This window comes from Mastomys coucha, unplaced genomic scaffold (assembly GCF_008632895.1).
Source record: "Mastomys coucha isolate ucsf_1 unplaced genomic scaffold, UCSF_Mcou_1 pScaffold5, whole genome shotgun sequence".
Classification (NCBI taxonomy): domain Eukaryota; kingdom Metazoa; phylum Chordata; class Mammalia; order Rodentia; family Muridae; genus Mastomys; species Mastomys coucha.
In genome coordinates, this window is record NW_022196911.1 from 2,281,994 (window position 1) to 2,291,095 (window position 9,102).

The window sequence follows — 9,102 nt, forward strand, 5'->3', positions numbered from 1 at the left end:
AAAAAAAAAAAAAAAAAAAAGAGGTGGCTCCTCACTGCAGGAAAAGCATCACTCAGGATGGGCTTTGAAAGGTAATAGCTTGAGTCCACTTTGCGGTCCCTCTCTCTGCTTGCTTGTGTGGACAGACTTGATCTCTCTGTTCCTTATACCTGCCACCACACCATCCTTGCCCAAAAGAAGTTGGACAATAACATCTTGATGTCGAGAAATGTAATCTGAACAGGAAATGCTCACTTGTACTGTTTTCTTTTTTAAACTATAAATTTACTGATATAACTTGCAATCAAAATGCTGGACTTCACCTCTTGATGCTTAGATACCTCCTTATCTAAAATTAAGCCATTTTAATTGCTTTACAAACATTTTTCGTATTGCTTCATTGTATACTTTCCAAGAACAATATCATATCCTAGTTCCGAATAACAATCAGATAAATGAACCCGGTACAGATAGGGCTGGGGTGGAATGCTTCATTGGGCTTCATTGGTAGAGTGTTTGTCTGTACAGGAACAGCTGGGTCAATCCCCAGCAATGCATAACCCAGCCATAGTGGCTCAGGCCTGTAATTCCAGTGCTCAGGACATAGAAGCAGGAGAGCAAGGTCATCATCACCTCTGTATTTCTCAATGTCAAGATTTCACTGTCTGACTTATTTCAGGCAACCTACTTTTTATTTTATGACATACTGTCATTTCTTTTGCTGTGATGAAACAGAATGATTAAAAGGAACTTCAGGGGAGAAAAGATACTTATTTTAGCTTCTGGTTCCAGAGTCATAAGCTCAAATGCATCGTGGTGGGGAAGGGAAGGAGTAGTGGCAGGTATACGGACCAGAGAGATCACATTCCATCCACACAAGGAAGCAGAGAGAGGCTGGCAAGGTGGATTTCAAGGCCAGCCTGGAACACATGATATTATCTCAAAAAGTAAAACACATAAGAAACCATATACATATATAGATTATTTCATTCTAAATATGATTTCCAAATACTTTCATTTTAAAAGGTAAAAATGGACCTGAGGTTTTTTTTTTTCCTAGAATTGTTCTCATACTCTGGTCTGCCAGCTACAGTAGCTCTTGAATATAGGCAGGTGGAATGCTTTTCTCAGGAGATACATATAGGCTTCTATTAGGTAAAGGTATAAGTCATGATGCATGATTTTATATATAGTTATTTCTCCCCTGCCCCCACATCTCTTGAAGATCCACAGATTTACAGAAAGATTGTTTAACATGAGTAGTAAGACCGGGATGGGGTGAGCTAATAGGATGGGACATTGTATTTCTAACCCTCTCTTGGGTCTCTGTTTTGCTGATGCACTTGATCACTCTCATTTTGAGGGTGGAAAAGAGGTAGGCATGTAGTTAGTGAAACCCTGACATTGAGAAATGTACTGTGGACAAGGCTTTTCTAACCCTGGGGTAAGCTGAACTGAGTCCTGCTATGAACAAGATAATTAGAAAGAAGAGTAATGCCTCCAGAGACAAACGCTCAATGAAGGGATACACTGAGGCCTGTGTACAGCCGATCTTTATGGCAAGTCAGTTTGCATCTTCAGGAGATGATGTCGATGATGGAGAAAATAGAAATTCAGCTGGGAGACAAAGGCCAAAGGCCAAATTAGAGGTCTAAAGCAAGCACAGCACGAACATGTGGGATATTCCATTTGATTGAAGGGGGAAAAAAGGAGTGCTTTTATTAATATGTGCTACACACACACACACACACACACATAGGTGAATAAAGGGTTGGCTACATAATCAAACATAATGGCACATTGTTACTGATTTTAAGTGACATCACAAATACACATACATATTGCTCTCTGGTTGGAGTGCATCCATGTGAAACTGGCCATATCTTCTGGAGACTACCATCTGTGAAAGTGTGGAAAACATTGACCACATGTTCATATATCAAAAGGGTGTGCTAAAGTAGAAGGCCTCATTAACTGTTCACTTCACTTTAGGTGACTGTGACCCACCGAGCAGTCTCAAGTGTTGGGAAGGCAGAAGATACTGGAAGGGGCACGTACAGAAAGTGGGACTCAACACTTGGCATCTTGTGGGTAGGAAATATGCTATTCAGAGGGTGGAGCTTCAAGAGATGGGGACAGGGGAGAAATAACTATAGAACCATGCGTCATGACCTCTTCCATTACCTAATAGCAGCCTGTATCTCCTGAGGGAAGCATTCCACCTGCCTACAGACAAGAGATACTGTCACTGGCAGAGCAGCGTCTGAGAAGGATTCAAGGGACCTCATAATACTTTACCCCTTGCAGTGTTAGAAAGTCTAGTTCCTCAAATGCAAGAATAGAGCTCGCTGATCTCCATCCATGTCAACTTACCTATCTAGAATCTGCCTACCATTCTGTAAAGAAAAAAATTGGGCTGGAATATAGCTTAGTACTAGGGCAATTGACTAGCATCTGCAACCGTCTCCCTGGGGAAAACAATTAAAACAGAAATTTGTTGCAACCCAGCTACTTCACACTAGTCTATGACTGGTCCTGGAGTTCACAGATGATTAAGACAGCCCCAGACACTCTACCTAGAATTGCAGGATTAAGAGTTTCTCTCTGGAAATCACTGTATGAGCCCATGTCTCCTCATTCAAACCCATGTCTCAAAAAGACTAATCTTAGAATCAATTGCTCCCACTTCCCTCTCCACATTCAACTAAGATTTCTCTGCTTCTGTTCACATGTGTCTGGTTTTACTGCCACTGCAGAGCTCACACATTCTGAAAGCCTGAAATCAGAGTTAAGACTACAAAGATAAATGTGGCGCAGAACCTGTTTTTGAGGAGTATAGGACATACTAAGAGAAGCAATGTAGAAGAGATAATTTTAAAAAAAAATTCCCAGGAATCAGTATGGATGTAAAAGTAGAGGGGTACAGAAGACGGAGGCTATGCCAATCTTGGGGTTCTGGACTGATGTTCTGAGAAGGCTTTAACATCTAAACTGAGTTTGGGGAAATAAATCCCTTCAGGAAAGGCATTAGCATGCAGAACAACAGGGCACCTTGATACTGCTCATGAGAAGGCAGAGTGATGGAAGACCCTGGACATTATACTCATCAGTGTGATTCTGGTTCTCTAAGAGGCATCAAGGGACCGTTAAGGGACTCTGGGCCAGAAATGAGAAGACATAATTTAGAATTGTTTGTCTGAGACTGGATTCTGTAGAGTGGAAGCTGACCTTGAGCCTGACATATATCTGAGGATAACCTTGAACTTATCTTTCTGCTCCTAACTCTTCAGTGTTGGGATTATGAGTATACACAATTATGCTTTGTTTATGCAATAATAAGGATCAAAACTCTAGCTTTGTATACATTAGGGAAACTACTTTACTAACTTAGCTACATCGCCAACCTGGCTACTGTTTTCAAGGTTATTTTTGAAGTGGGCAAGGTTGGACAATCCAGGAAGCTAAGTTAGGAAGACATCTCAGGGGTGGAGGTGGGAGCTGGATGGAGGAGACAGTGAAGAGAAGGCAAAGTTGAAGAAATATGTAGGAAGCGAACCTCAGAATACTTAGTGACAGTGTAGCTAGGGTTGGGAGGTCTGGGATGACTAAGGATAGGAGCCAGGAAGATGCATTTCCAGGGTGGAAAGAGGGGAGTAAGAGGTCTTAGGAGACACTAGGATTCATGGTGTGATTGGTGATGCTTTGGGGGATCTTCAGTGTCCCTTCATATCGTCCATCTGTGAAAACCCCCAAGTTGAATAAAGCAACAGCATCACTAATTACTTGACTGAGGAGCCCGTATGCCCGACATCTCCCCTGGCTGCCCCAACGCCTATTACTCTAGCAGTAATGAGCCATATGAGGGTGAACATGTGTAGGCTTGTATCTATCACATTGTAAGCTCACTTTACTGTGAACACCACTGCTATAGGGACTGTGGACTGTGACATGTTTTGTTTTCTCTCTGTAGTTCTGGGATGGTACCTAGGGCTGGTGCATGTTTGAAAACTACGCCCTAGTCTTAGGACTTTAACTTTTCTTGCCTTCCTCTTTCAGCCATTGGTATCAACTGTATTCAGATACATGCTGAATATCCAATATTGAATTTTAAAATTATTTAATTAAGTACATACTATTTTGTGTCTATGAGATAAAACCCCTCACGGAACCTCTTCCTCTCTAACACAAGAGTTGGTGCAATATCCTTCCTTTTTCAGGGCTAAGACACACTATTTCAATTTCATCATTTGCCGAAGCACATACACGCGATATTATGAAACTATGGTTTTCTTGCTTTTGACTGATAGGATGGGATCATGCAATTAATAAGAGATTTCAAATTAATAAAAAAAGAAACAATAAAAAAGAGACTGATAATTTGGAAATACGAGTTCAGAGCCTCACTGTGTGCCAGTTAGTGGGGTAGTTTTGTCATGATTTTGTATGTGGAACTTTTCAACAAGAGCTCATCAGAAAAAGTGAAGTTTCAGGAAATTCACAGTCTGGCAAAGGAAGGCCTAGAGATAGATGACCCTTGTATTGTGCAGATGACCTCTGGTGTGTTCACGTGTATGTGCCTCTGTATGTGCTAAAGAAAACTTGTGCATGCGTTCATGTGTGTGAGAATGTGTGTATGTAGGAGTGTATGTGTGTGAGTGTGTGTGTGTATGTGTGTGAGTGTGTGTGTGTGAGTGTGTGTGAGTGTGTATGTATGTGTATGAGTGTGTGTGAGTGTGTATGTATGTGTGTGTGAGTGTGTATGTATGTATGTGTGTGTGTGTGAGAGTGTGTGTGTATGTATGTATGTGAGTGTGTGAGTGTGTGTGAGTGTGTGTGTGTGAGTGTGTGTGTGTGTCCCTCAGTCACTCTTCACCTTATTTTCTGTGATGCTATCCCTCACTGAACCTGGAACTCATCAGGGAAACAAGGGATTGGGGCTGCGAGACTCTTTGATAGGCCATTCGCCTGCCACATGTAAGACCTTAGTTCATTCCCAGCAGGCAAATATGTAACATCTGTGGGTCGTTTCAGCAAGTCACTGGCTTCTCTTTTCCTTTCCTTTGCCTCATTTTCTCCATCTGAGCCTAGGAAGAAGCTCCCGAGTGAGCTTGCTAAGGTAGTATAAGTGTCAGCCAGGCAATCAGGAACTCGTGGTCTTAGGCTGTTGAAGAGACTGGTCCTGCAGCAACAGACATGTACACGAGTTGCCTAAGAACATCATCGGGAGCAGATACAGAGTCACCACGATCTCACTTTGCCAGTGTTTTAAAGGTAGTTTTTAATAGATGCAGGAAATTGTGGCGTGAAACATAGGGGGATGGACTGATATTGGGACTGACAGGAAGAACATCAATGCATTATATGCCAATTAACAGGGTGCCCCTGCCCCATCTCAGACACCACTGACCGTTGGTGTGGCTAAGTATGCCTGCCATAATACCATAATACACTGAAGAATAAGAGCCCTGTGCTTATTATTTCACAGAAAATATGTAATGAAGAAACAGTTTGTGAGGGACTGTAGTATAACACCTAGGGAGTCCATGTGGTAACCAAGGCATACAAACCCCTCTTATTGCTATGGTAAGAGAAGAGAAGCCCACATAAACAACAAGCACGGTGACTTTGCAAAGTTGCCGCCCAGGTCAGCTTGGGAACAGCCAGCATCTGCTGTGTGCAGGGGAAGAGCAAGGGCAGAGGCACTTCAGTCTCTGTTATTTGGATTCTCCTGGCTGAGTGAGTCTCCCCTCTCAACACCTGCACCTCTGAAAAGCCCAGCAGTGAGATGTCATGATGCCACTTTTCCTGTCTCCACTCAAAATGTACAATAGGCTATTCCAGCACTTTCTTGTTTGTGCCACTAAAGAGGAATAAATTAAGGAAAGCAGTGGGGGAAATAGTTCTGGAGCACAGGGATTCACCTCTGTGCAACACAAATAGAGTTTTCAGTACTAGGAGACCATAGCAAAAAAAGCCCAACTGCATTAACCAGGCATGATGTCACTAATTTATAAACACATATCAGGAACTGAGACCACAAGCACTTAACTAAAATAACAATAAAGTATGGCAATTAATTTAATGTCTAAGCATGTAGAGAAATCCATGTTTGAGACTAAAGTCATCTCGCTCTCCCTTAGTCCAGTCTGTTACCAGAAGAAGTTCAAAACATTGCACAATTTTAAATCCAATCATTTTTCTCTACCCTCACATTAGTACTGGAGTGAGTTAATAAAGATTAAAATGGTTAAAACAGGACTCCCTTGAGTTAATACAAGTGTATTGCTAATGTATGCATGTTGTCAGGAAAGCTCTTCATATTCACAATTAAGAATCACTAGGTATAGTAATAGTAATAATAATAATAATAATAATAAATGATACCTTTCATAGAAAGATAAGAATATAAAAATATAATCACAAGGCAGTCCAGTTGAAAGCCAGTGTCATGATGCAAACTTTATGAATCAGAGTCTAGAGTGTAAAGTCACTTGTGCTTTCTGCTATCCTTGCTCCTCACCTTGGGGTATGTATGCGCTTCAGCTCTTGCTCAACATTAGCTTTCATTAGGCTCAACCCCAAGGAAGCATCATGTTTAAGAGGACGATTTCCACACAGACCAGTCTTGTGGCCTGCATGCCAGTCACAGGCAGGCTCCAGGGTGTGGCAACTGGAGCTGTGAGCATGCCTTCCACCTTGCCCAGTGATAGACGTCCCAGCCACACCTCCTCCTTGTAGGAGGCTATGCATACCCAGTAATTATGAGACAGTAGGACCCAGGAAGGCAGCAAGCAGCACTGGATGATCTTGAAACAGCAAACTAGCTTTTCCTGAACCTCACTTCCTGGGAGTAAAGAGGGAAGTTCTTTATCAGGGGACAGGGGACACAGGGACAGCTTGTAGAGAATCCTTAGTTTAAAAGATACAAATGAGGCTTTAACCCCAGGCGCTAAACAAATGTTTCTTAATGACTACCACTATAACAGTCAGTCTTGAGATTTTCTTTATCTTCAACATTGAAACATATTAAGTTAGGCATGACCGGGCACATTTTAGTCTTCATCTGCCACAAAGTAATATAAACAGATATTAAGCACAAGAAAAAAAATAGATGCGTCTTTTAGTTGAGTGTTCTGGTGTCAGGAACATTTTAATCCATATTATTAATTTTTTTACCCTGGAGAATAAAGGGCTTCTCACAGAGAACAAGCCTGGTGATTCACAATTAGATCAGCATTTCATAGAGATGTAGGTCAGATTAATAACCTTTGCTTGATTGGAAATCGTGTTTGCTACTTGCATAGGACTGACTCCTATATTAAATGATGACTTGAATGTAGTCCGTAGGGCAAGAGAAAAATAAGTAAGCCTGAAAAAATAATTTATTTGGTTTTTTTTTTGTAACATTCACAGATATACAAAATATTTTGTAATATTTTTTAGATACAGAAAAGTTTTCCACCCCAAACTGAAAAGCTCAGAAAATCATGATCCAGGGAGTTAGGGTTGCTCAGCTAATATTTTTCTTTAGGATGCACCTGACTCTATGGACCAGACCTGAACTTGAAGCATCAAAGAGTTAGGTCAAACCAGCAAGCCCAACCTCTTTTCCTAGCCATGTTTCTTTGCTATTAGCTGCTACGTTTTGAGCTTTAGACCTGCCCTTTGCACTACACCTGCCTCTTTGTGAAGCACCATTTCCCAGGTCTCCCCCATCAGAGGTGCAAAACCTCTCTGGACAACATCTATTTGGAGAGTAAATGAAAGTTATCCTGTCCTCTAGTGTAGGCTCTGCCTGGAAGCAATTGCACCAGGGGAGACTCCTGGGCCTCTGCGCAGTCTTCAAGCCTTTGGCTCTGCTACCCAACTTCCCTCCCCCAACCCTTCCTAAAATAGTCTGGGGGTGGAGGAAGGGAGGATCCTCGAATTTATTCAACGCCTTACATCTCGCATCTGATAGTAGCAACAGTGCAGTGTGGACCATCATGAGAGAGCGGCTGCCTTTCGCTTGGGCATCTCTGGCGCCCAGGATATGTGCAGCAAGCGGAAATGACAACTCAGAGAGCGGGCATTAATAGGAATCTGTACGTACGAGATGCGAAGAGGCTAGCCAACCTCCCTATCGCCTTCCCCAGGAGTGTCACACACGTACACACGTACACACACCGCCGCCACCCCCCTTCTCCCTGTGGTTTGTGGCGCGTCAGCGTGCAAGCACAAACTTGCTGCAGTGTGTTGCCTTGCACCTGTCATTCCTCCATCTCTCTCCTCTCTGTCTCTACCTCTGCTCTTTACCTTGATCCGGCCTTGTTCAGGTTCCAAGCAGCGAGGTGACGCTAGCGAACGCCTCTTCCCGGCTGCGTAGGGCTCCGGCTGTGCGCGGCAGCCCTGGCCTTGTAGCCGGGTCTCAGGCGCTGTCCGCAGAGCTGCGGGAGCCAGGATGCCCTGGTGACAGAGTACAACAATCCCAGCCCGGTGTGGGCCGGTGTTGGGGTTGGCGCACACGCGCTGCTCTGCGCTGGCTGCTGGTGACTATGCCCTCCCTCCCTGCCTGGAGGATCCGTCCCTCCTCCAAGCTGCACACCAGGGGGTTAGGCCTCCCCCCTCCCGCCCCCTGCAGCTGCTGCTCCTGCCACCAGCGGAGGTCGCCCCAGCGGATTCTGTCTCTGAGCACCCGCCCAGCACCTCCCACTGCCCGCCACACCCCCTTCCCCAACCCCAGGATGTGCGGGTCACCACACAGAGCTAGGGGCGGGGACCTGGAGGCTCTTTGCTGGCTTCCCCCTACCTCTTAGTGGCTTGTGGCCACTTCTCTGACAGCCAGAGTCCTTCTGCCAACCACTCTCTGCCTGCGCTAGCCTCTGCCAAGGGGTCCCATTCCTCCGGGGCATGGTTGTCTCAGCCCCTTACAGACGCTGTATCGTGCTTTAAAGCCTGCTAACTTTTGTCCACGTTCTCCACAGCAGGACTGGCTTCTGAACTCTGGAATGGCTTGGAGTTTCCTGATGCTCCCAGAAAAAAAACACGTTTCAGTAATACAGGTGCTGAGGGCCCTTTCTTAATCTGCCTCCTAAAGCATCCTAAATGCTGGCACCTGGACTGTCAAGTCAGCCTTAGAGACGA

General features: G+C 44.1%; 1 protein-coding gene across 13 annotated transcripts in view; it reads right to left on the bottom strand.

Moving 5' to 3' along the window:
* Positions 1–8,657, bottom strand: part of Syne1 (spectrin repeat containing nuclear envelope protein 1) — a 506,592-nt gene extending 497,935 nt beyond the window's left edge. For 8 of the 13 annotated variants that reach the window (XM_031352581.1, XM_031352588.1, XM_031352585.1 and 5 more), the window contains exon 1: positions 8,275–8,645. The gene's annotated coding sequence lies outside the window, so the exon portion shown is untranslated. Of the gene's footprint in view, positions 1–8,274 lie in introns of all 13 variants that reach the window. The other 5 variants (XM_031352591.1, XM_031352587.1, XM_031352594.1 and 2 more) reach the window with 2 other exon arrangements.
* Positions 8,658–9,102: the final 445 nt, after the last annotated feature.